Below are 27932 nucleotides of genomic sequence, written 5' to 3'. Positions count from 1 at the left end.
ATTGCTATGGTAACACTGGATTTGGCACCCTGGGGCCTGGTATTGCTGTGGTATGTCTATGGTAACACTGGATTTGGTACACCGAGGCCTGGTATTGCTGCGGTATGTCTATGGTAACACTGGATTTGGCACACCGAGGCCTGGTATTGCTGCGGTATGTCTACGGTAACACTGGATTCTGCACACGGAAACCTGGTATTGCTACGGTAACACTGGATTTAGCACACTTTGGTCTAGTATTGCTCTAGTATTTCAATGGTAACACGTTGGATTTGGCACACAGAGGCCTGGTATTGCTGCGGTATGTCTATGGTAACACTGGATTTGGTACACCGAGGCCTGGTATTGCTGTGGTATGTCTATGGTAACACTGGATTTGGCACACCGAGGCCTGGTATTGCTGTGGTATTTCTATGGTAACACTGGATTTGGTACACCGAGGCCTGGTATTCCTGCGGTATTGCTATGGTAACACTGGATTTGGTACACCGAGGCCTGGTATTCCTGCGGTATGTCTATGGTAACACTGGATTTTGCACACCGAGGCCTGGTATTGCTGCGGTATGTCTATGGTAACACTGGATTTGGTACACCGAGGCCTGGTATTGCTGCGGTATGTCTATGGTAACACTGGATTTGGCACACCGAGGCCTGGTATTGCTGCAGTATGTCTATGGTAACACTGGATTTGGTATACAGAGGCCTGGTATTGCTGCGGTATGTCTATGGTAACACTGGATTTGGCACACTGTGTCCTGGTATTGCTGCGTTATTTCTATGGTAACACTGTATTTGGCACACTGAGGCCTGGTATTGCTGCAGTATTTCTACGGTAACACTGGATTTGGCACACTGTGTCCTGGTATTGCTGCGGTATTTCTATGGTAACACTGTATTTGGCACACTGAGGCCTGGTATTGCTGCAGTATTTCTACGGTAACACTGGATTTGGCACACTGTGTCCTGGTATTGCTGCGGTATTTCTATGGTAACACTGTATTTGGCACACTGAGGCCTGGTATTGCTGCAGTATTTCTACGGTAACACTGGATTTGGCACACTGTGTCCTGGTATTGCTGCGGTATTTCTACGGTAACACTGGATTTGGCACACTGAGGCCTGGTATTGCTGCAGTATTTCTACGGTAACACTGGATTTGGCACACTGTGTCCTGGTATTGCTGCGGTATTTCTACGGTAACACTGGATTTGGCACACTGAGGCCTGGTATTGCTGCAGTATTTCTATGGTAACACTGGATTTGGCACACTGTGTCCTGGTATTGCTGTGGTATTTCTATGGTAAGAAACTGTACATAATACCGCGCTCCTCCCTATAGAAGTTTGCTGCAGGTAAAAAGATAGGCCATACATATAGAAAAACAAAAAGAACGATTCCTGCGCTCCTACCAATTAGGCTAAGATAAAATAATATTCTCATGAAAAAGGGTATTTGGTTAAACCCTTTGGCCAAAGCATTTGTAAGCCTGCATGCCACGTCAAGGCAACCCGTTTAATGCAGGTACCTACACTATACTGTATATATATATGTAATAATTGTCCCATGGACTAGTGAAAAAAGTGTTGAATCCCTGAAGGGGTTAAATAAAGCATAAGCTTATGTGAGTAGTGCAATTAAAATCTGGCTAAAGCCAGTATCATACTTACCTTAGCTATAAAGGTAATCAGGGTGCACAAATTCCCTGGTGTGAATATAATACAACTTACACATATACATCTCTCATTTCTATGGTAACACTGGATTTGGCACACTGTGTCCTGGTATTGCTGCGGTATTTCTATGGTAACACTGGATTTGGCACACTGTGTCCTGGTATTGCTGCGGTATTTCTATGGTAACACTGGATTTGGCACACTGTGTCCTGGTATTGCTGCGGTATTTCTACGGTAACACTGGATTTGGCACACTGTGTCCTGGTATTGCTGCGGTATTTCTATGGTAACACTGTATTTGGCACACTGAGGCCTGGTATTGCTGCGGTATGTCCATGGTAACACTGGATTTGGCACACCGAGGCCTGGTATTGCTGCAGTATGTCTATGGTAACACTGGATTTGGTAAACAGAGGCCTGGTATTGCTGCGGTATGTCTATGGTAACACTGGATTTGGCACACTGTGTCCTGGTATTGCTGTGGTATTTCTATGGTAACACTGGATATGGCACACTGTGTCCTGGTATTGCTGCGGTATGTCCATGGTAACGTTCTAGATTTGCACACTATGGTCTACTAAACATCCCTACCCACTACCAAAGTAATGTATCTGTTACCAAATACCATTTCTCAGTAACCGAAGTCCCTCACTCAGTATCAAATACTCTCATCCAATAGCAACCATATCCATCCTGTAATCCGGCGTCCTCATTCAGTTTTAAACATCTCCAGCCAAGGCCAAATATTTGATCATAAATCCAATATCTTCACTCAGTGCCAAACACACACCCACAACTAAACATCCGAATACAATCCAAAGCCAGCTATCCAGGACTACATCCCAGCTTTCTCTTCCAATGCTCAACATGTCCAGGCAAAGCCAAAGCTCCTTACCAGTGGCCCAACTTCTCATCCAACGCCAAGCATCCTGATCACACAGTGGCCCAACTTCTCATCCAACGCCAAGTATCCTGATCACATTTCAAGCACAACTAATTTATACTGCTTATTTCAGTCACTGCTGAGTAATTTAATCCAACCTCAGGCATCTTCATTTAATATATATATATATATATATATATATATATATATATATATATATATATATATATATATACATATATATATATATATATGTATTTATGTATACACGATATACCCAAGAACAAAGAACTAGGCTGCAGAGCACTCTGATAACCCTGAGTGAGGTAGGTTGTGCCAATTAATTAAAATTTAATTTTAATGATATCCAAATTAAAATAAAGTGGTACAAGGGTAAACGACGAACTAAGTACCTAGAATAAAACGTTGCCTTGGTCTGCTAGGTATCTGTGATACTGCACTTGTAAAGGTAAATTACCTCTAGATGTGTGTGCTGTTCAGTATATAATATATATATCTTATTATATATTAGTGAAAGCACTGTATGCCTGTCTGCATCTTCCTGTGTCCCTAGGGGAAATCTCATTGGTCCCTTGGGCTGCCCGCCCCCGCACCTCTCATTGGGCTGAGGCGGAGTGATGACACACACACACACACACACACACACACACACACACACACACACACACACACACACACACACACCCTCCAAGTCATCGTGACCCGCGCGCACCTCCTCCACTCCCCGTGTCTCCCTGTTTCCCCCGCTTTCACCCCCCCCCCCCCCAGGCGCTGCTACAGTCAGCAAGGGAGCGGAGCAAGCGCCCGGGACACCCCCCACGGCTCTCAAGCACGGCCTCTCCCCGTGTCAGCTCCCCCCCGGTGCTCCGCTCAGCTCTCCCCCCCGGAGCTCCGCTCAGCTCTCCCCCCCAGTGCTCCGCTCAGCTCCCCCCCGGTGCTCCGATCACCTCCCCCCCGGTGCTCCACTCACCTCCCCCCCGGTGCTCCGACAGGCAGTGGATACGCGGCGCCTAAGATGGCGGCGCCCGGAAGGACCCCTTTCCTCCCTCGCGGAGTAAGATAGCGGCGGACGGAAGGAGAGGTGACGTGTGTGTGTGTGTGTGTCACTGTGTGTGTGTGTGTCACTGTGTGTGTGTGACACTGTGTGTGGGGGGGACACTGTGTGTGTGTGACACTGTGTGTGCGTGTGTGTGTGACACTGTGTGTGTGTGTGTGTGTGTGTGTTACACTGTGTCTGTGTGTTACACTGCCTCTTACTCCTGTCTGTGTGTGTGTGTGACACTGTGTGTGTGTGTGTGTGTGTGTGTGACACTGTGTGTGTGTGTGTGTGTGTGTGTGTGTGTGTGTGTGTGTGTGTGTGTGTGTGTGTGTGTGTGTGTGTGTGTGTGTGTGTGTGTGTGTGTGTGTGTGTGACACTGTGTGTGTGTGTGTGTGTGTGTGTGTGTGTGTGTGTGTGTGTGTGTGTGTGTGTGTGTGTGTGTGTGTGTGTGTGTGTGTGTGTGTGTGTGACACTGTGTGTGTGTGTGTGTGTGTGTGTGACACTGTGTGTGTGTGTGTGTGTGTGTGTGTGTGTGTGTGTGTGTGTGTGTGTGTGTGTGTGTGTGTGTGTGTGTGTGTGTGTGTGTGTGTGTGTGTGTGTGACAGTCTGTGGTGGGGGCCGGTGGGTGATGTGGTGGGGGCCGGGGGGTGATGTGGTGGGGGCCGGGGGGTGATGTGGTGGGGGCCGGGGGGTGATGTGGTGGGGGCCGGGGGGTGATGTGGTGGGGGCCGGGGGGTGATGTGGTGGGGGCCGGGGGGTGATGTGGTGGGGGCCGGGGGGTGATGTGGTGGGGGCCGGGGGGTGATGTGGTGGGGGCCGGGGGGTGATGTGGTGGGGGCCGGGGGGTGATGTGGTGGGGGCCGGGGGGTGATGTGGTGGGGGCCGGGGGGTGATGTGGTGGGGGCCGGGGGGTGATGTGGTGGGGGCCGGGGGGTGATGTGGTGGGGGCCGGGGGGTGATGTGGTGGGGGCCGGGGGGTGATGTGGTGGGGGCCGGGGGGTGAAGTGGTGGGGGCCGGGGGTGATGCAGGGGGGGGGGCAGTAATGTGAGGTGCAAGGCGGGGGACACTGATGTGGGGGCCAGGAGGGGTGGAGAGTGATGTGGGGTGCAAGGCGGGGGACACTGATGTGGGGGCCAGGAGGGGTGGAGAGTGATGTGGGGTGCAAGGCGGGGGACACTGATGTGGGGGCCAGGAGGGGTGGAGAGTGATGTGGGGTGCAGGGAGGGGAGACCGCAGATGTGAAGGAGGGGGGGGGGACGGAGCTGTGAAGAGGGGGGGTGGAGCTGTGAAGGGGAATGGAGTTGTGAACGTGGGGGCCAGCCAGCTGTGAAGGGGGGTAAATCACGGGCAACGCCGGGTATATCAGCTAGTATATATATATATACATAAACATAGCAGGTATTACCAGAACTTCATCCGCAAAGAAGAGACAGCACACAGCCAGGTAGATATGACAATTATATTGGGGTAACAAAAACCAAGGCACCACATCCTTTTTTGTTTTTACCCCAATATAATTGTCATATCTACCTGGCTGTGTGCTGTCTCTTCTTTGCGGATAAAGTTCTGGTAATACCTGCTGTTTAAGTATGCATATGGGATAAGCATCAGTATATCATTGTTTACAGAGTGCCTGCTGCCTTGTTTTATTTATATATATATATTAATTCTTTAATTAATTAATTAATTAATATCTTAATATATAAAATCGAATGGTTAGTGAGGTTAGTGCTATCTGCGGTGAATCTGATTGGTCCGTGACTCATTGGCCAAGAGGTACGTCCCACTGTGACATCACCTCCTTCACTCTCACACACTTGCAGTCACACCACACGCCCAGAACCTCTGAGGACTCCTTGGTAAGTTGACATATCACACTGTCACCCCCCACACTCACACACAACCCTGTACACACAGTCACCCCCTCACACTCACACACTCAGTGTCACACTCAACACTGTACACACACTCACTGTCACACTCACACTCAACCCTGTACACACACACACACACACACACACACACACACTGTCACCCCTGTGTACACACACATTCACACTCACCCCTGTCAAACAACAACCTGTACACACACACACACACACACACACACACTGTCAGCCCTGTGTACACACCCTCACACACACACTGTCAGCCCTGTGTACACACCCTCACACACACACTGTCAGCCCTGTGTACACACACACACACTCTCACCCCTGTGTACACACACACACACATCTTACACATTCCACACATTCACACTCACCCATTACCTTTATTGTCCCTGTGCACATCATCTCTTTTCATCCCGCTCTCTGGCCACATACCCGTCTAAACCGCTCATATATGCCCGCCGCCGCGCACATTACACCGCCCGCACGCGTCCATTACCTTTATTGTCCCTGTGCACACGCGCGCACATTGCACCCCCTCCGCTCACCTCTCCCGGCGCTCCCCTCATCTCCATCCCCGGTGGGGGAACAGGCAGCGGACCCCCTTCCTCCCTCGCGGCGCCTCATCTCCATCCCCGGTGGGGGAACAGGCAGCGGACCCCCTTCCTCCCTCGCGGCGCCTCATCTCCATCCCCGGTGGGGGAACAGGCAGCGGACCCCCTTCCTCCCTCGCGGCGCCTAAGATGGCGGCGCGCCCGGAAGGACACCCTTCTTCCCTCGCGGTGCCGAGTGTGTGTCACTGTGTGTGTGTGTCACTGTGTGTGTGTGACACTGTGTGTGTGTGACACTGTGTGTGTGTGACACTGTGTGTGTGTGTCGCCCCCCTGCCCCCCTGCCTTTCACGCCCCCCCCTGCCTTTCACGCCCCCCCTGCCTTTCACGCCCTTCCCCTGCCTTTCACGCCCCCCCCTGCCTTTCACGCTCCCCCCTGCCTTTCACGCCCTCCCCCTGCCTTTCACGCCCCCCCCATGCCTTTCACGCCCCCTCCTGCCTTTCATGCCCCCCCCCTGCCTTTCACGCCCCCCCTGCCTTTCATGCCCCCCCCTGCCTTTCACGCCCCCCCTGCCTTTCACGCCCCCCCTGCCTTTCACGCCCCCCCCCTGCCTTTCACGCCCCCCCCTGCCTTTCACGCCCCCCCCTGCCTTTCACGCCCCCCCCTGCCTTTCACGCCCCCCCCTGCCTTTCACGCCCCCCCCGCCTTTCACGCCCCCCCCTGCCTTTCACGGCCCCCCCTGCCTTTCACGCCCCCCCCTGCCTTTCACGCCCCCCCTGCCTTTCACGCCCCCCCCCGCCTTTCACGCCCCCCCTGCCTTTCACGCCCCCCCCTGCCTTTCACGCCCCCCCTGCCTTTCACGCCCCCCCCTGCCTTTCACACCCCCCCCTGCCTTTCACGCCCCCCCCTGCCTTTCACGCCCCCCCCCTGCCTTTCACGCCCCCCCCTGCCTTTCACGCCCCCCCCCTCACGGCCTCTGGGCAACGCCGGGTATATCAGCTAGTACTGTATATATCATAAACAAGGAACAAAGAGTAGCACTATCAGTGTGATGTGCAAGTTCTAATGTGATAATGAAAAGGTAAAACTATTAAATTCTCAGATTATACTTGTATAACAATACTAAATAAAATAAATAATTTACAACAAATTAGAAAAAATAATTAAACCATATTACGTGAAAATTAAAGAACAAGCCAGCCGGAATGATGGAAACAATAGATGAAAGAAAAAAGTCCAGATACAAAAATGAATTGTCAGTCCCAGTGTGGAGTAGGACGCTTCTTGATTGATCTAGCCAGATCAAGGGAATCTATGAGAAAAAGACAAAAAGAAGCGCCAGCCCCATGGCATAATATTGTATGTAAAATTGACAATTAATTTCAAATAGAGAGTGGGCGCCAGGACGTGCACTCACTTCACAATGTAAAAAAGCATTCATGTGAGACTATCTGTAAACCGGGGGAGACTGCAGGAGGATTTGAAGCCAGATAATGTGGTAAAGGTGTACACAGGCGGTGATTATAGATACTTATCCTTTGGCTGGATGGAAGATGATGATCAGAGCGTGAGCAGGAGGGATGATGGGGTTTGCAGGTAACTGGTGCACCGTCCGATATTGTAGGGAAGTGTCCTGATGTCAGATATTACACTCCATGTGTCAGACGTAAGACCGCAATCCCAGCAACCTGTCCTTAGAGCACCCAACTCCGCTAATAAGCCTCTGTTATGCCCGGAAGTGTCCCCTGCTTAACCTCGTGTGTAGTAAAAAACTGGCAGACCTCGAAACAGCTCTCAACTAGCGTGATGACATCAGTGCGTCACTACGTCCGACGTGTTTCATCACGTGAGTGACTTCTTCAAGGGTTTACAGATTGTCTCCCATGAATGCTTTTTTACATTTTGAAGTGAGTGCATGTCCTGGCGGCCTCTCTCTATTTTAAATAAATTGTCAATTTTACATACAATATTATGCCATGGAGCTGGCGCTTTTTTTTGTCTTTCATATATATATATAATCGGTAAGCACTCCCTTGATAAAGGTCCTGTTTTTAGTGTGTGTGTGCAAAAAGTTGTTCATTTGAGTGGCCGAGAAGTTGGACTCGCATATTGGTTGTTAATGGAAAATGTTTGACATGTCGCCATAAAATAGAGGATTTAAGGCATGCATGAAGTTCGTCTGCTGGTGTGGATCGTGGTATGACTGGAAGTGTTTGTCTGAAATCACCAGCTAAAAGAATGACAGCACCACCCATTATTTGTTTATTGTTACGCAAGTCTTGCAAGGTTCTATTAAGGGCTTGAAGTGCTTTTTTATGCGCCATGGTACACTCATCCCAAACAATAAGTTTGCAAATTTGAAGAACACGGGCTTGGCCAGATGTCTTGGTAATATTACATGTTGGGTTTTCTTCATGAGCAATGTTTAGTGGTAATTTAAGAGCTGAGTGCACAGTTCTTCCTCCATCCATAAGAGTGGCTGCAATGCCAGATGATGCAAGTGCAAGTGCAACATGATTGTGCATTCTTATTTCTGCAAGGAGTAAATTTATGAGAAATGTTTTGCCTGTTCCACCTGGAGCATCAAGAAACAGGATTGCACCTTGTTCGTTGTTTATGTGCTGCATGATGTTGTCATAGGTGTTAAGTTGTTGTGGAATTAACATTGGTTTTCTTGTGGCAACATATTCTTGTAGTATGGAAATATTGTATTGTTTCTCTCGCATAAGGTCTGTATTGAGTACATCGTGATGATGACGTTGGGGAGCTTCTAGACCTAATTGAAGTAGTGTTTTGTTATTGATAGAGAGACATGTATCTTCTAACAATATGAGTACCTCGTTGAAAATGTCAGGTGAAAAGGTAACATTGAGTGATGGGTTGTGTCTCTGTGCTTTGTGAAGTATATCTTCACTCATGTGAGGTAGCGGGATAGGGGGAGGGACATTGGTGGCATGGTGTAGCGGGGTAGGGGGCCTCGCGGTCCGGTTGCGGTAGGGAGATGTGTGAGGTGCAGGAGATGTGAGGCGTGCTGTGCGGTTCGCGGGAGCTACACTGTGTGAGGTGAGGGGTATTTATTTGTGTTTGGTGTGCGTTTGTGAAGGTGTTGAAATGTTGTGTGTGTTTTTGTTTTGTGTTAATGTTGGCTGTGTGTGTGGCAGAATAGTGTGTGTATGTAATTATTGTGTGTGATTGTTGATTGTGTGGGGTGTGTGTGTGGATGAGTGAGTGTGTGATGTGATAGTGAGTGTGTGGTGTGTGAGTGTGTGTGTCAGTGTTGGTTAGTTGAGTGTTTGTGTGCAATAAATTAGACAGATGTGTAAATAGTAATGTTTTGTGTAAAATATGTTATTGAAAGGAAGAGGTGATTTATTGTGCTAGGTGTGTTAGTAGCGGAGGTGTTGTGTTGTTGTTAATGTTTGTGTGTGGTGGGATGTTGATGTGCAATGGGAGTGGGTGGTGAGACGTGTAAATGTGCATTGTATTCAGTGTAGTGTGTATGGTGAAGGGTAGGTAATTGGAACAGTGGGTTGGGTGTGTGTGTTTGTTTAGTGGTGGTTGTGTTGTGTGTGGTAGTTAAAGTTATGTTGAAGTGTTGTTTTGTGTGTTGTATCAGCAGAGGAGGTTGGTGTGTGTGTGTGAGTACGTGTGTTGCGTGGTTGAGGGCGTGTGGCGTTGCTGAGTGCGTGTGTGTGTGCATGTGTTTGTGTATTTGTGTGTGTGTTGTGTGTGATGGTGTGTGGTGTGTGTGAGAGCATGTGTGTATGTGGCGTGTGTGATGGCATGTGTGTGTGTATGACGCATGTTGTGTGTGTGACGTGTGTGAGTGCGTGTTGTTGGTCATAGACATGTTGTAAATTGCATGTTTTTGAGTGTAGTGTGTATTATGAGGGTGAAGGTGAGGTGTGATTTGTTGTTATGTGTGGCATAGAATGACAGGATGTTTGCGTGTGTGTGTGTGTGTGTATGAGGGGGTTTTGTGTGGGTGAGTGTTGTGTGTGAGTGGTGGTGTGAGAAGTGTTTTAGAATAAATTATACAGACAGTGAAATTGTTAGGAAAACATATTTTATTGTAAGGAACAGCTGAGTTTCAGTGGTAGGTGTTGTCATACAGTGTGTGAGGTAGCGGGAGTGACATTGGTGGCATGCTGTTTGACTGTAGTCCGCGGCGTCGCGGTCCGGTTGCGGAGGGAGATGTGTGAGGTGCAGGAGATGTCAGGCGTGCTGGTTGTTCCGCGGGAGGTAGAGTGTGTGAGGTAGCGGGATAGCGGGAGTGACATCGGTGGCATGGTGTGTGGTGTGTGTGAGAGCATGTGTGTGTGTTGCTGGTGTGTGATGGCGTGTGTGTGTGTATGAGGCATGTTGTGTGTGTGACGTGTGTGAGTGCGTGTTGTTGGTCATACACATGTTAAAAATGGCATGTTTTTGAGTGTAGTGTGTGGCATAGAATGACAGGATGTTTGCGTGTGTGTGTGTGTGTGTATGAGGGGGTTTTGTGTGGGTGAGTGTTGTGTACATTATACAGACAGTAAAATAGTTAGGAAAACATATTTTATTTCAACGAACATCTGATTTCCAGTGGTAGGTGTTGTCATACACTGTGTGAGGTAGCGGGATAGGGGGAGGGACATCGTTGCCATGGTGTGTGAGTGGAGGCCGCGGCCTCGCGGTCCGGTTGCGGGAGGGAGATGTGTGGCGTGGAGGGGAGGGGGGGTTTGAAGAGGCAGTCTGCAGTGTTTGGTGTTGTGTGAATGTGTGTGTGTGCTGTGTTTGTGCGTTGTGTGTAGATTCTGTACCTCAGTGGTTCCCAAACTTTTTCGGTTCAAGGCTCCCCAAGGCGATCAGGATTTTTACGCGGCGCCCAAAGTAAAAACAAAGGTGTATATACATACCTAACAGTTGCAGTGCGCAGTTGGTGTCTCCCTCACACACTCTCACTCTCTCTGACCTCACTCTCTCTCTCTGACCTCACTCTCTCTGACCTCACTCTCTCTCTGACCTCACTCTCTCTCTCTCTGACCTCACTCTCTCACTCTCTCTCACTCTCTCTCTCTCAGACCTCTCTCTCTCTGACCTCACACTCTCTCTGACCTCCCTCTCTCTCTCTCTGACCTCACTCTCTCTCTCTGACCTCACTCTCTCTCTCTGACCTCACTCTCTCTCTCTGACCTCACTCTCTCTCTCTCTCTCTGACCTCACTCTCTCTCTCTCTCTCTGACCTCACTCTCTCTCTCTGACCTCACTCTCTCTCTCTGACCTCACTCTCTCTCTCTGACCTCACTCTCTCTCTCTCTCTGACCTCACTCTCTCTCTCTCTCTCTGACCTCACTCTCTCTCTCTGACCTCTCTCTCTCTCTCTGACCTCTCTCTCTCTCTCTGACCTCACTCTCTCTCTCTCTGACCTCACTCTCTCTCTCTCTGACCTCTCTCTCTCTCTCTGACATCACTCTCTCTCTGACCTCACTCTCTCTCTCAGTCTCCCGGTGCTGCTCCTCCAGCGTGCGCGCCGGGCCTCCCTCTCTCAGCGTCGCTGAGCCGGGCTGAACAGATGCACAAAGCCCCTGCATCTGTAATCAGCGCTGCCTTGCAGAGGAGACAGCAAGCGCGCTTGGTAGGCGGGTATCACTGTGTGTGTTTGTCACTTGGTAGCTGTCAGTGTGTGTGTGTGTGTGTGTGTGTTTGTCACTTGGTAGCTGTCAGTGTGTGTGTGTGTGTGTGTGTGTGTGTGTACATTATATAATATTTAAAAATGAAAAAAAAAAAAGACATGTGAGAATAAATTATTTATTAACATTGTGCAACTTTGATAAATATATTCACACGCACACACCACACAAACATCACACACATCCATATACACCACACATACATATACACACACACACACACACACACACACACACACACACACACACACACACACACACACACACACACACACACATATATATCTATATATATGTAGCCCTTTTTGTGAACGCCTGCACTAAGGAACTACGGTGCATATACCTGTGGCTTCAGGAGCTCTGAGCCTCCGCTAAATGGGAGCCTGGGGTCATACCTTTATCACTTGTGGTGCAGCGCCTCCACTTACCCAGGATCCCCATTATAGAGATTATACCCTGAGCAAGAACCTAACAACAGCAGTATGCAACAGCAACCTTTTATATATCACACATGAATAACAAATGATCTGCAGACTCATCATATAACATTACACACACACACCGTGGCTCGGCCACACCTTATTAGGGGTAACGTCCTGTACATAGGTGGCTCTGCCACTCTCCCTAGGAGTATGTCTCATAACCAGTAAAGTATGGTACCATATGAATTCACTCAGGAAGCCCAATTAGTTAGTGGGAGGCGGGATCAGCGCCTGGTGACCGGTGGAGGTGCACTTGTAGATAATGATACCTTCCGGTCACTACGATGACCTTGACACTCCACACCGGTTCCTGGTGTTATTCCAGCCTTGCGCCGTCTCTCCTTTCTGCAGCACCATCAATTGTTTAATCCAAGATGGCGGCCGCAGCTCCGCAGCTCCGCCGATAAACCTCACTAAAGGGAAACGTCCCTGACAACTATGGGCGTCCTTACAACAGCAGCACCCTACGATGGCAGGGGAAAGACTCCTCGGGTCGGGGAAATACCCTACCTAAGCAGACGGGTCACTGACCCTCCGCTCTCGCACACGAGGTTCCGCCAACCTCCTCCTTCACCTCCCTCTCTGCTCTGACCCACCGCCCACACGCATCCGGTTCCTCCATACAAAGTCTCGCATCCGATTGGTCCTCAGCCTCAGCTGACCCTCTCACAGTTCAGAGTTCAGAGTTCAAACCCCCTCCAAGTCGCTACTGAATGGTTACCCTTCGCGCGCTTCTCTCGCGCATGCGCAGCCCCACTTGTACGCAGTGACTTCGCTGGCAAACAGGGACAATATGGCGCTGCCTATGTAACTACAACAGCGCGGAACCTTTATATATATGCACATCCTTACATATACATACATACACACACACACACCACACATATATATACACCACACATACACATTATATATATATATATATATATATATATATATATATATATATATATATATATATATATATACACCACACATACATATATACACACCACACATTATATATATATATATATATATATATATATATATATACATACATACACACACACACACCACACATATATATACACCACACATACACATTATATATATATATATATATATATATATATATATATATATATATATATATACACCACACATACATATATACACCACACATTATATATATATATATATATATATATATATATATATATATATATATATATACACACACACACCACACATACATACACACACATATATACATATATACATATATACACACACACACACACCACACATATATACACACACACCACACATATATATACACACACACACCCTGCAGCCCGTTTTTCTCACACACACACACACACACACACACACACACACACACACACACACACACACACACACACACACACACACACACACACACACACACACACCCTGCAGCCCGTTTTTCACACACACACACACACAACACACACCACACATATATACACACACACCACACATATATACACACACACACACACCCTGCAGCCCGTTTTTCACACACACACACACACACACACACACACACACACACACACACCCTGCAGCCCGTTTTTCACACACACCCTGCAGCCCGTTTTACACACACACACACACACACACACACACACACACACACACACACACACACACACACACACACACACACACACACACACACACACACACACACACACACACACACACACACACTGGTGCTGTCTGGTGGCTCTGCAGTTGCAATGCCGGGCAGGCTGCAGCCCCATTGGATGGGAGCGGTCACGTGACCGCTCCTCTGCTTCCCCTCAGAGGTTTTTTTTTTTTTAAATGAGCTAGCAGCCCTTGTTTCCCGCTGCTGGCGGCCCTGATCGCGGCGCCCCTCTAGCCAAGCCGCGGCGCACAGTTTGGGAAACACTGCTGTACCTGATTCGGCAGTCTGTGGTAGCAGACGTGAAGGTTTTGATAGCTGTGAAAAGCAGGCCAATGAGAGTCAGTGAGGGGTGGGACGCAGGCCAATGAGAGGTGTGCGGGGGCGGGCATTGGACGCAGGCCAATGAGAGTCAGTGAGGGGTGGGACGCAGGCCAATGAGAGGTGTGCGGGGGCGGGCATTGGACGCAGGCCAATGAGAGTCAGTGAGGGGTGGGACGCAGGCCAATGAGAGGTGTGCGGGGGCGGGCATTGGACGCAGGCCAATGAGAGTCAGTGAGGGGTGGGACAGTGTGGCATTGGTGTTGGACGTAGGCCAATGAGAGGTGTGCGGGGGCGGGCATGGCCTGAGCAGGAGTGACAGGCCCAAGGTCCAATGCGATTGACCCTTGGGACGCAGACATACAGTGATTTCACAAATATATAGTAGATTTATATATATATATATATATATATATATATATATATATATATATATATATATATATATATAAGACAAAAAAAAGCGCCAGCTCCAATTGACAATTTATTTAAAATAGAGAGAGGCTGCTTTATATATATAAAGCAGAAAATAGCCATGTTAGTCCAGTTGCGATAGTTCCTGGATGTGCAGATCATACAGCTGCACATCCAGGAATATAGTGTATATGATTCAGTGCAACAGATGTGACCAAGGTTGCTACATTGGGAAACCAGCCAAAAACTTCAAGGCAGAATGAATATGCACAGACACTCTGTACTACACCACGAAGAAGGAAGATACTGCTCACCTGTGGGACATCACTTCTCACTAGCAGATCATTCCATAAATGATTTAAAAATCAAAATCCTCAATGGAATGTTTAAACGCACCCAAGAACGGAAAACCTTTGAGCTCAGAATGATAAGACTCTTTGACACCAAAACCAAAGGACTTAATGCGGACATGGGTTTTCTCACACCCTATCAAAATTGTTTGTAATTATCCTGCTTGCCTCAATTCTTATCCACACTTTCTCTCCCCCCCAGCATCCTTCCCCTCCCCACCTTTCTTTGTCACTGTCCCCTGGCTTCAAACACTTTTAACACCCTACCTTATCTACAGTACATATCTGTTTTTTTTCTTTTTCCCCTCTCTCTACACTGCTTTAACCATTGAATCCTTTGTATATCAGTATTGCTGACCTGAAGAAGAGAGGAGAACTCTCGAAAGCTTGTCCTATGACATAAATTGTTAGTCCAATAAAAAAGGTATCACCTAATACTGAAGAACTCATTTATTCTGCAGTATATATATATATAGAGGTAGAGGTATCAGTACCGTGTTAGCCGAGCTTCAATAATCAATAAATAGATGATATCGTTCTGTGGCTAACGAAATGCTTTTATTTGTGCGAGCTTTCGAGATACACTGATCTCTTCTTCCGGCGATGTTACAATGAATGAAGCAAGGAAAAGCTATACTATATACAGTGTCTATTGGAATGTTATCTGTGCTGGTCCTTCCCCCGGTGTGGATGTGTTTTATGGCGGGAGGTTTAAAAAGGTTCCTGAAAGCAAGTGATGAAAGAGTGTGTATGTGTATCAGTGTGAATAAAAATGAATGGAGAGCCCACAGTGTATACAGTGCTTTACAAAAGGTGTGTGTGGAGTGGGAGTGGATATAAATGGTGTGGGTGGGTGTGGAAATGTGAGAGTTAGTAGCACAACTAAAAGTGTGTGTGGATACTATGTGGTCCCTATTGGTGTATAGGGATGGAAAAACAAGGAGTATAAGTATGTGTGAGAGACAGCTGTGTGTGCATACATATAGCACAGTATGTACAGACATGGCCTATAGCGCTCATATATATATATATATGTAGTTGAACCCCGCAGAGATGAAAAATATCTGGAGTGTTGTGGGCTAATTAATGGAACTGCTATAATCTCAGAGTCTGGATTGAAGTCTCTTTGGTTGTTACTGATCGCCCTGTAGTACAGGGAGGAATCCCTTTGGGAAGGCAACTGTGGAGCTTGTGACTAATTACACGGTACCAGATATTTGTATGTATCCCCGGTCCCCCTTGGGGCTCCTAGTAGTCCCCTTACCTCTGCGCCAGTTGCGGGGGCGTGCGTGTGCCAGTGCAGGGTGCGCGCGCCTTCAGGAGTGCCGGGCTATTCGTGCAGGTTGCCCGCACGCTCAGGGCGCCGCCATTTTGGTATGTTGCGCATGCGCAACGGATGTGACTAGCACGGTGGCCATTATAGAGTTTGCACATGCGCGGAAGCACAGGAAAGGCTCTGCGGGGAACTACAGCTCCCACAAAGCTTTGGGGCAAGAGGTCACAGGGCGCGCATCTGCCAATAGGGCTGCAGAGATCTCCTGCAAGTAGAGAGATACATTTGGCGCGCTGGGGAAGCCACGTTAGTCAGAGCTGGGACAAGGAAGGGGTAGGTTGTGTGTGCAGGGGTCTGTGGCTCCTGCACCAGTCCAGATACCCCTATTAGGCCCCAGACAGACCCCGACTCACCTCAGCTTGTGGTTGCAGCAGGGACAGGCCCATAGATAGGGACACTGACCCTGTAGTATTAAAGTGAGGGACACAGACAGGACACAGCGGTCTCCTGTTCACAGGTGATCTGGGACCAGACACCTGCAACAACTAAATACTGCATACGGTGGTACAACTCATGCGGGACCCACCCACCGTGGAGGCGGAGGCTGCGCGGTTAACTTTACTGGATCCGTAGATCCCACCAGCATCACTGCGCTTCCAGGTGTAGCCACACCCGGCAGGTCCTTAATCCAGCAAGTACACCAACTCAACACTTTAGTGGGGCAGCGCTGTCTCACATTCGGGTGGGTTGGATCTTGGGGACACTGGGAAGGTTCGGTGTCCAAGAGCAGCTCAGCACTTTGGGGACGGTACACCCTACTGGTTGTAGACACGGTGTTGGGAACACAGTGGGGGGGGGGGGGGGAAGTTATGGCCGTGCAAGGCTTGGCGGGTAGCTGTACCTCATTAGTGTTCAGTAGAACTGTTCATAATATAAGTGTGGTTCATGTATATGTCTGCTTGTGTGCTTATAGTAAAGTATCCTAGTTTCACAATAATATTGTGTATTGTTCATATATGTTCCTGCCCGGGGTTATCCCACATAGTTAGGATCCCGCGCAGGTGGAGGCGCTGTCACCTATCGAATCAGGAACACCCCAGGCTCCCAGCGGCGGAGGTTCAGGCCTCCTGTGAGCCACAGGTAACGCACCACACACACCGTAGCCGCCTTATCTCCCAGGGGGCGGGGGAAAGTGCGCTACACGTAGATGGGGATGTAATAAGGCGTTGTTTGCGGCTAGGTTTCCCACAACTAGAATTAAGAAGAGCCTGACTTGATCAGTCTGTGAAAGTCCGTTACACGCACAGTGCTACAGAGTTGCAGTCAGTGAGATAGTATGTAGCCAGGACAGTGTTAGAAAGGAACCCCCTTCGTTTTAATGCTAATATAGCAGCTGAGCAGACCCACAAAGGCAACCAACTCCCGTTTAAATAGAGTGGATCTCCAGCTGGACAGTGCTGGGGACATGGTAGAATGAGCCGGGGCTAAATATATTTTGTGGTGTTACGGACCACTAGCCTCAGTAATCGCAACATTATTTTAACTGGCATCGTTCTGCCGCCGCCGATCGTTTCGCGCGCATGCGCGCTTTGTTAAGGCTTCTGGTAGGTTTTATGAGATTTTAACAGTTCTATTAATTAGTCTACAACACTCCAGGTATTTTTTCATCTGTGCGGAGTTCATTTATACATATATATCTTATTATATATTAGTGAAAGCACTGTATGCCTGTCTGCATCTTCCTGTGTCCCTATGGACAATCTGATTGCTCTGATTGACAATCTGATTGAGTCACTCCGCCTCAGTCCATGCCCGCCCCCGCACACCTCTCATTGGTCTGCGGTCCGCCCCCGCACAACTCTCATTGGTCTGTGGCCAACACCACTGCCACACTGTCCCACCCCTCACTGACCTACACCACTGACACACTGTCCCACCCCTCACTGACCTACACCACTGACACACTCTCCCACCACTCACTCACTGAGCTTTGGGAACGCTTGCCAGCACCTAACCCTCACTGCTCTGAGAGATTTCCACCTAACCCTCACTGCTCTGAGAGATTTGCACCTAACCCTCACTGCTCTGAGAGATTTGCACCTAACCCTCACTGCTCTGAGAGATTTGCACCTAACCCTCACTGCTCTGAGAGATTTGCACCTAACCCTCACTGCTCTGAGAGATTTGCACCTAACCCTCACTGCTCTGAGAGATTTGCACCTAACCCTCACTGCTCTGAGAGATTTGCACCTAACCCTCACTGCTCTGAGAGATTTGCACCTAACCCTCACTGCTCTGAGAGATTTGCACCTAACCCTCACTGCTCTCAACCCAGAAAACCCTGACCGCCTGCAACCACCACAGAACTGCACAATCAGGTACCAGTCTTATTGCTTTCAGCACTGCAACATTCCACACCCTCTCACAACACCACACACACCGCACGCCCCCCCCACCCCCGAGGCAGCAGCGCTGTGTGATCCTCACATCACCAACGGACACCGCACGTGGCCGCAGCTCCTCCGGAGATCACACCACACAGAACCAACATTCCCCGTGTCTCCCTGATTCCCGAGCTTTCACCCCCCCCCCCCCCGGTGCCGCTACAGTCAGCGGGGGAGCGGAGCAAGCGCCCGGGACACCCCCCACGGCTCTCAAGCATGCGCCGCACGCCCCCGCGCTCTCCTCCTCTCCCCGTGTCAGCTCCCCCCCGGTGTTCCGCTCAGCTCTCCCCCCCGGAGCTCCGCTCAGCTCTCCCCCCCGGTGCTCCGCTCACCTCCCACCCGGTGCTCCCCTCACCTCCCCCCCGGTGCTCCACTCACCTCCCCCCTGGTGCTCCGACAGGCAGTGGACACGCGGCGCCTAAGATGGCGGCGCCCGGAAGGACCCCCTTCCTCCCTCGCGGAGTAAGATGGCGGCGGACGGAAGGAGAGGTGACGTGTGTGTGTGTGTGTGTCACTGTGTGTGTGTGTGTCACTGTGTGTGTGTGTGTGTGTGTGTGACACTCTGTGTGTGGGGGGGGGACACTGTGTGTGTGTGACACTGTGTGTGTGTGGGACACTGTGTGTGTGTGTGTTACACTGTGTGTGTGTGTGTGTGTGTGTTACACTGTGTGTGTGTGTTACACTGTGTGTGTGTGTGTCACTGTGTGTGTGTCAGACACTAGGGTGGGGACCGGAGCTACGCATGGGGGGGGGGGGGGGGGGTGGAGCAGGAGTGGAGAGAGAGGGGGGAGCGGAGAAACATACAGGGGGAGTGGAGAGGAGGGACACGGAAATTGTAAGCAACCCACCCCCCCTCCTGTCCACTGTCCCCCCCTCCTGTCCACTGCCCCCCCCCCTCCTGTCCACTGTCCCCCCCTCCTGTCCACTGTCTCCCCCCTCCTGTCCACTGTCCCCCCCTCCTGTCCACTGTCCCCCCCTCCTGTCCACTGCCCCCCCTCCTGTCCACTGTCCCCCCCTCCCGTCCACTGTCCCCCCCTCCCGTCCACTGTCCCCCCCTCCTCCTGTCCACTGTCCCTCCCCCCTCCTGTCCACTGTCCCTCCCCCCCTCACCTCCTCCTGTCCACTGTTTTATTTTTATTACTTAGTTCGCCGTTTACCCTTGTACCACTTTATTTTAATTTGGATATCATTAAAATGAAGTTTTCATTCCTTCACATTGCTTACCTGACTCGGGTTATTATCAGAGTGCTCTGCCAGCCGGGGTCTCTGTTCTTGGGTATATCGTTTAGCACATTACCCCACAGCATCATTTACCTTACGTTACCAGCTTCCCTTCCCCCTCCCCCACTAGGTATAACCCTATATATGTATATCTGTATTTATATAACACCCTCAGTGTACTCAGCGCTGTACAAAAGAGACAAAACAGTACGGGGAATTATAATACAATAAGTGCAACAAACAAAATCAGACAATAGGAAAGGAAATCCCTGCCCCGCAGAGCTTACAGTCTAAGTGGAATGTTGTGAGAGTTACAGAGACAGCAGGTGAGGGAATAAGGGCAGTAGATGGCAGTGCTTGGCCACAGTGGTCAGTAGGAGAGACTGCGGGTGTGGGACAGAAGCCATGAGTCCGGGCTAATGTAATGCTACATTTAAGAGGCAAATTTTTAGGTTTGTCTTAAAGGTAAATAGGGTGCTTGGTGTATACTGAGTGTGAGGGAGGGTTCTTGGTGCATACTGAGTGTGAGGGAGGGTGTTTGGCGTATACTGAGTGTGAGGGAGGATGCTTGGTGTATACTGAGTGTGATGAAGGGTGCTTGGCATATTTTGAGTGTTCTTGGTGCATACTGAGTGTGAGGGAGGGTTCTTGGTGCATACTGAGTATAAGGGATGATGAGTGGCGTATACTGAGTTTAAGATAGGGTGCTTGGCATATACTGAGTGTGAGGTAGGGTGCTTGGCATATACTGAGTGTGAGGGAGAGTGCATGGCATATTTAGAGTGTGAGGGAGGGTGCTCAGCGTATACTGAGTGTGAGGGAGGGTGCTTTGCATATTTTCAGTGTGAGGGAGGGTGCTCGGCGTATACTGAGTGTGAGGGAGGGCGCTTGGCGTATACTGAGTGTGAGGGAGGGCGCTTGGCATATACTGAGTGTGAGGAAGTGTGCTTGGCATATTTTGAGTGTGAGGGAGGGTTCTCGGCGTATACTGAGTGCGTGGGAGTCCCACAGGAAGGGGCAGTGTGGGACACGGGTTGAAGGTGAGAGAGAGCAGTAGAGATGAAAGGGGCGGAAAGGAGACAGTTATGGGCAGAGTGCAGCAGACGCGCAGGGGTAGAGCGAGAGGCATATACATAAACGGTGTGTTCTGCCAGCATTACGACTAGTGGATGCACGATGTCCTTATGTAAAAGGAATAATATATCTTTAGTGGCAGTCCTACCAATGCCACGTATCTACAGGTAAGCACAATTTCCCAATGTGGTCTGATACCTGTGGTAGCAGTATTACTGCCAGTTCCACGTCTAATAAATAGCATGGTGTATGGGCACTCGGCTGGCTTTCCACGGCTGTCCTAGCGAACCAGGATCCCCTATCTGGGCCTTCTGAATCCTCTCCTGTAAATGATTGATCGTAATGCTAATATTAGAAGCTGAGCTCAGCACAGTTCTGTTTCATCATTATTGACTGGCAGGAATGCTGGGGCTGATAGGGGAGCTATAAATACCAATTACATACTGTTATCAAATGAAAACAACATGCTACTCTTCTCAAACCCTCCAAAGTGAAGGTGGGAAGAGGTGTGCGTGTAACATGCCAGCCACATTCCCCACGGACACGCATTACACGGAAGCAAGGGCCCATGCACAGGGCACCGCAAATGGACAACCGCTGGCCTTCCCTGAGGTTCCTCAGGCACAAGTGCAGCACAGTACTACGTGTGTGTATTGTGTGAATGAGGAAGGCAGCACAGTACTACGTGTGTGTATTGTGTGAATGAGGAAGGCAGCACAATACTACGTGTGTGTATTGTGTGAATGAGGAAGGCAGCACAATACTACGTGTGTGTATTGTGTGAATGAGGAAGGCAGCACAATACTACGTGTGTGTATTGTGTGAATGAGGAAGGCAGCACAATACTACGTGTGTGTATTGTGTGAATGAGGAAGGCAGCACAATACTACGTGTGTGTATTGTGTGAATGAGGAAGGCAGCACAGTACTACGTGTGTGTATTGTGTGAATGAGGAAGGCAGCACAGTACTACGTGTGTGTATTGTGTGAATGAGGAAGGCAGCACAGTACTACGTGTGTGTATTGTGTGAATGAGGAAGGCAGCACAATACTACGTGTGTGTATTGTGTGAATGAGGAAGGCAGCACAGTAATACGTGTGTGTATTGTGTGAATGAGGAAGGCAGCACAGTACTACGTGTGTGTATTGTGTGAATGAGGAATGCAGCACAATACTACGTGTGTGTATTGTGTGAATGAGGAAGGCAGCACAGTACTACGTGTGTGTATTGTGTCAATGAGGAAGGCAGCACAGTACTACGTGTGTGTATTGTGTGAATAAGGAAGGCAGCACAATACTACGTGTGTGTATTGTGTGAATGAGAAAGGCAGCACAATACTACGTGTGTGTATTGTGTGAATGAGGAAGGCAGCACAGTACTACGTGTGTGTATTGTGTGAATGAGGAAGGCAGCACAATACTACGTGTGTGTATTGTGTGAATGAGGAAGGCAGCACAGTACTACATGTGTGTATTGTGTGAATGAGGAAGGCAGCACAATACTACGTGTGTGTATTGTGTGAATGAGGAAGGCAGCACAGTACTACGTGTGTGTATTGTGTGAATGAGGAAGGCAGCACAATACTACGTGTGTGTATTGTGTGAATGAGGAAGGCAGCACAGTACTACGTGTGTGTATTGTGTGAATGAGGAAGGCAGCACAGTACTACGTGTGTGTATTGTGTGAATGAGGAAGGCAGCACAGTACTACGTGTGTGTATTGTGTGAATGAGGAAGGCAGCACAATACTACGTGTGTGTATTGTGTGAATGAGGAAGGCAGCACAATACTACGTGTGTGTACTGTGTGAATGAGGAAGGCAGCACAGTACTACGTGTGTGTATTGTGTGAATGAGGAAGGCAGCACAATACTACGTGTGTGTATTGTGTGAATGAGGAAGGCAGCACAGTAATACGTGTGTGTATTGTGTGAATGAGGAAGGCAGCACAGTACTACGTGTGTGTATTGTGTGAAGGGGGAAGGCAGCACAATACTACGTGTGTGTATTGTGTGAATGAGGAAGGCAGCACAGTACTACGTGTTTGTATTGTGTGAATGAGGAAGGCAGCACAGTACTACGTGTGTGTATTGTGTGAATGAGGAAGGCAGCACAATACTACGTGTGTGTATTGTGTGAATGAGGAAGGCAGCACAATACTACGTGTGTGTATTGTGTGAATGAGGAAGGCAGCACAGTACTACGTGTGTGTATTGTGTCAATGAGGAAGGCAGCACAGTACTACGTGTGTGTATTGTGTCAATGAGGAAGGCAGCACAGTACTACGTGTGTGTATTGTGTGAATGAGGAAGGCAGCACAATACTACGTGTGTGTATTGTGTGAATGAGAAAGGCAGCACAATACTACGTGTGTGTATTGTGTGAATGAGGAAGGCAGCACAATACTACGTGTGTGTATTGTGTGAATGAGGAAGGCAGCACAGTACTACGTGTGTGTATTGTGTGAATGAGGAAGGCAGCACAGTACTACGTGTGTGTATTGTGTGAATGAGGAAGGCAGCACAATACTACGTGTGTGTATTGTGTGAATGAGGAAGGCAGCACAGTACTACGTGTGTGTATTGTGTGAATGAGGAAGGCAGCACAATACTACGTGTGTGTATTGTGTGAATGAGGAAGGCAGCACAGTACTACGTGTGTGTATTGTGTGAATGAGGAAGGCAGCACAGTACTACGTGTGTGTATTGTGTGAATGAGGAAGGCAGCACAGTACTACGTGTGTGTATTGTGTGAATGAGGAAGGCAGCACAATACTACGTGTGTGTATTGTGTGAATGAGGAAGGCAGCACAGTACTACGTGTGTGTACTGTGTGAATGAGGAAGGCAGCACAGTACTACGTGTGTGTATTGTGTGAATGAGGAAGGCAGCACAATACTACGTGTGTGTATTGTGTGAATGAGGAAGGCAGCACAGTAATACGTGTGTTTATTGTGTGAATGAGGAAGGCAGCACAGTACTACGTGTGTGTATTGTGTGAAGGGGGAAGGCAGCACAATACTACGTGTGTGTATTGTGTGAATGAGGAAGGCAGCACAGTACTACGTGTTTGTATTGTGTGAATGAGGAAGGCAGCACAGTACTACGTGTGTGTATTGTGTGAATAAGGAAGGCAGCACAATACTACGTGTGTGTATTGTGTGAATGAGGAAGGCAGCACAATACTACGTGTGTGTATTGTGTGAATGAGGAAGGCAGCACAGTACTACGTGTGTGTATTGTGTGAATGAGGAAGGCAGCACAGTACTACGTGTGTGTATTGTGTGAATGAGGAAGGCAGCACAGTACTACGTGTGTGTATTGTGTGAATGAGGAAGGCAGCACAATACTACGTGTGTGTATTGTGTGAATGAGGAAGGCAGCACAATACTACGTGTGTGTATTGTGTGAATGAGGAAGGCAGCACAATACTACGTGTGTGTATTGTGTGAATGAGGAAGGCAGCACAATACTACGTGTGTGTATTGTGTGAATGAGGAAGGCAGCACAATACTACGTGTGTGTATTGTGTGAATGAGGAAGGCAGCACAATACTACGTGTGTGTATTGTTTGAATGAGGAAGGCAGCACAATACTACGTGTGTGTATTGTGTGAATGAGGAAGGCAGCACAGTACTACGTGTGTGTATTGTGTGAATGAGGAAGGCAGCACAGTACTACGTGTGTGTATTGTGTGAATGAGGAAGGCAGCACAGTACTACGTGTGTGTATTGTGTGAATGAGGAAGGCAGCACAGTACTACGTGTGTGTATTGTGTGAACGAGGAAGGCAGCACAGTAGTACGTGTGTGTATTGTGTGAACGAGGAAGGCAGCACAGTACTACGTGTGTGTATTGTGTGAACGAGGAAGGCAGCACAGTACTACGTGTGTGTATTGTGTGAACGAGGAAGGCAGCACAGTACTACGTGTGTGTATTGTGTGAACGAGGAAGGCAGCACAGTACTACGTGTGTGTATTGTGTGAACGAGGAAGGCAGCACAGTACTACGTGTGTGTATTGTGTGAACGAGGAAGGCAGCACAGTACTACGTGTGTGTATTGTGTGAACGAGGAAGGCAGCACAATACTACGTGTGTGTATTGTGTGAACGAGGAAGGCAGCACAATACTACGTGTGTGTATTGTGTGAACGAGGAAGGCAGCACAGTACTACGTGTGTGTATTGTGTGAACGAGGAAGGCAGCACAGTACTACGTGTGTGTATTGTGTGAACGAGGAAGGCAGCACAGTACTACGTGTGTGTATTGTGTGAACGAGGAAGGCAGCACAGTACTACGTGTGTGTATTGTGTGAATGAGGAAGGCAGCACAGTACTACGTGTGTGTATTGTGTGAACGAGGAAGGCAGCACAATACTACGTGTGTGTATTGTGTGAACGAGGAAGGCAGCACAATACTACGTGTGTGTATTGTGTGAACGAGGAAGGCAGCACAATACTACGTGTGTGTATTGTGTGAACGAGGAAGGCAGCACAGTACTACATGTGTGTATTGTGTGAACGAGGAAGGCAGCACAGTACTACATGTGTGTATTGTGTGAATGAGGAAGGCAGCACAGTACTACATGTGTGTATTGTGTGAATGAGGAAGGCAGCACAGTACTACATGTGTGTATTGTGTGAACGAGGAAGGCAGCACAATACTACATGTGTGTATTGTGTGAACGAGGAAGGCAGCACAGTACTACATGTGTGTATTGTGTGAACGAGGAAGGCAGCACAGTACTACATGTGTGTATTGTGTGAACGAGGAAGGCAGCACAGTACTACATGTGTGTATTGTGTGAACGAGGAAGGCAGCACAGTACTGCATGTGTGTATTTTGTAAACGAGGAAGGCAGCACAATACTACGTGTGTGTATTGTGTGAAAGCGGAAGGCAGCACAATACTACATGTGTCTATTGTGTGAATGAGGAAGGCAGCACAGTACTACCTGTGTGTATTGTGTGAATGAGGAAGGCAGCACAATACTACGTGTGTGTATTGTGTGAATGAGGAAGGCAGCACAGTACTACGTGTGTGTATTGTGTGAATGAGGAAGGCAGCACAGTACTACGTGTGTGTATTGTGTGAATGAGGAAGGCAGCACAATACTACGTGTGTGTATTGTGTGAATGAGGAAGGCAGCACAATACTACGTGTGTGTATTGTGTGAATGAGGAAGGCAGCACAATACTACGTGTGTGTATTGTGTGAATGAGGAAGGCAGCACAATACTACGTGTGTGTATTGTGTGAATGAGGAAGGCAGCACAATACTACGTGTGTGTATTGTGTGAATGAGGAAGGCAGCACAATACTACGTGTGTGTATTGTGTGAATGAGGAAGGCAGCACAGTACTACGTGTGTGTATTGTGTGAATGAGGAAGGCAGCACAGTACTACATGTGTGTATTGTGTGAACGAGGAAGGCAGCACAGTACTACATGTGTGTATTGTGTGAACGAGGAAGGCAGCACAGTACTACGTGTGTGTATTGTGTGAACGAGGAAGGCAGCACAGTACTACGTGTGTGTATTGTGTGAACGAGGAAGGCAGCACAATACTACGTGTGTGTGTTGTGTGAACGAGGAAGGCAGCACAATACTACGTGTGTGTATTGTGTGAACGAGGAAGGCAGCACAGTACTACGTGTGTGTATTGTGTGAACGAGGAAGGCAGCACAGTACTACGTGTGTGTATTGTGTGAACGAGGAAGGCAGCACAGTACTACGTGTGTGTATTGTGTGAACGAGGAAGGCAGCACAGTACTACGTGTGTGTATTGTGTGAACGCGGAAGGCAGCACAATACTACGTGTGTGTATTGTGTGAACGAGGAAGGCAGCACAGTACTACGTGTGTGTATTGTGTGAACGAGGAAGGCAGCACAGTACTACGTGTGTGTATTGTGTGAACGAGGAAGGCAGCACAGTACTACATGTGTGTATTGTGTGAACGAGGAAGGCAGCACAGTACTACATGTGTGTATTGTGTGAATGAGGAAGGCAGCACAGTACTACATGTGTGTATTGTGTGAATGAGGAAGGCAGCACAGTACTGCATGTGTGTATTGTGTGAATGAGGAAGGCAGCACAGTACTGCATATGTGTATTTTGTAAATGAGGAAGGCAGCACAATACTACGTGTGTGTATTGTGTGAATGAGGAAGGCAGCACAATACTACGTGTGTGTATTGTGTGAATGCGGAAGGCAGCACAGTACTACGTGTGTGTATTGTGTGAATGAGGAAGGCAGCACAGTACTACGTGTGTGTATTGTGTGAATGAGGAAGGCAGCACAGTACTACGTGTGTGTATTGTGTGAATGAGGAAGGCAGCACAATACTACGTGTGTGTATTGTGTGAATGAGGAAGGCAGCACAATACTACGTGTGTGTATTGTGTGAATGAGGAAGGCAGCACAATACTACGTGTGTGTATTGTGTGAATGAGGAAGGCAGCACAATACTACGTGTGTGTATTGTGTGAATGAGGAAGGCAGCACAATACTACGTGTGTGTATTGTGTGAATGAGGAAGGCAGCACAGTACTACATGTGTGTATTGTGTGAATGAGGAAGGCAGCACAGTACTACATGTGTGTATTGTGTGAACGAGGAAGGCAGCACAGTACTACATGTGTGTATTGTGTGAACGAGGAAGGCAGCACAGTACTACATGTGTGTATTGTGTGAACGAGGAAGGCAGCACAGTACTACATGTGTGTATTGTGTGAACGAGGAAGGCAGCACAGTACTACATGTGTGTATTGTGTGAACGAGGAAGGCAGCACAATACTACATGTGTGTATTGTGTGAACGAGGAAGGCAGCACAATACTACATGTGTGTATTGTGTGAACGATGAAGGCAGCACAATACTACGTGTGTGTATTGTGTGAACGAGGAAGGCAGCACAGTACTACGTGTGTGTATTGTGTGAACGCGGAAGGCAGCACAATAC

The sequence above is a fragment of the Ascaphus truei genome, chromosome 4 (assembly GCF_040206685.1).
Source record: "Ascaphus truei isolate aAscTru1 chromosome 4, aAscTru1.hap1, whole genome shotgun sequence".
NCBI lineage: Eukaryota > Metazoa > Chordata > Amphibia > Anura > Ascaphidae > Ascaphus > Ascaphus truei.
The sequence above is the reverse complement of the archived record's forward strand: the minus strand, read 5'-3'. Positions refer to the sequence as shown.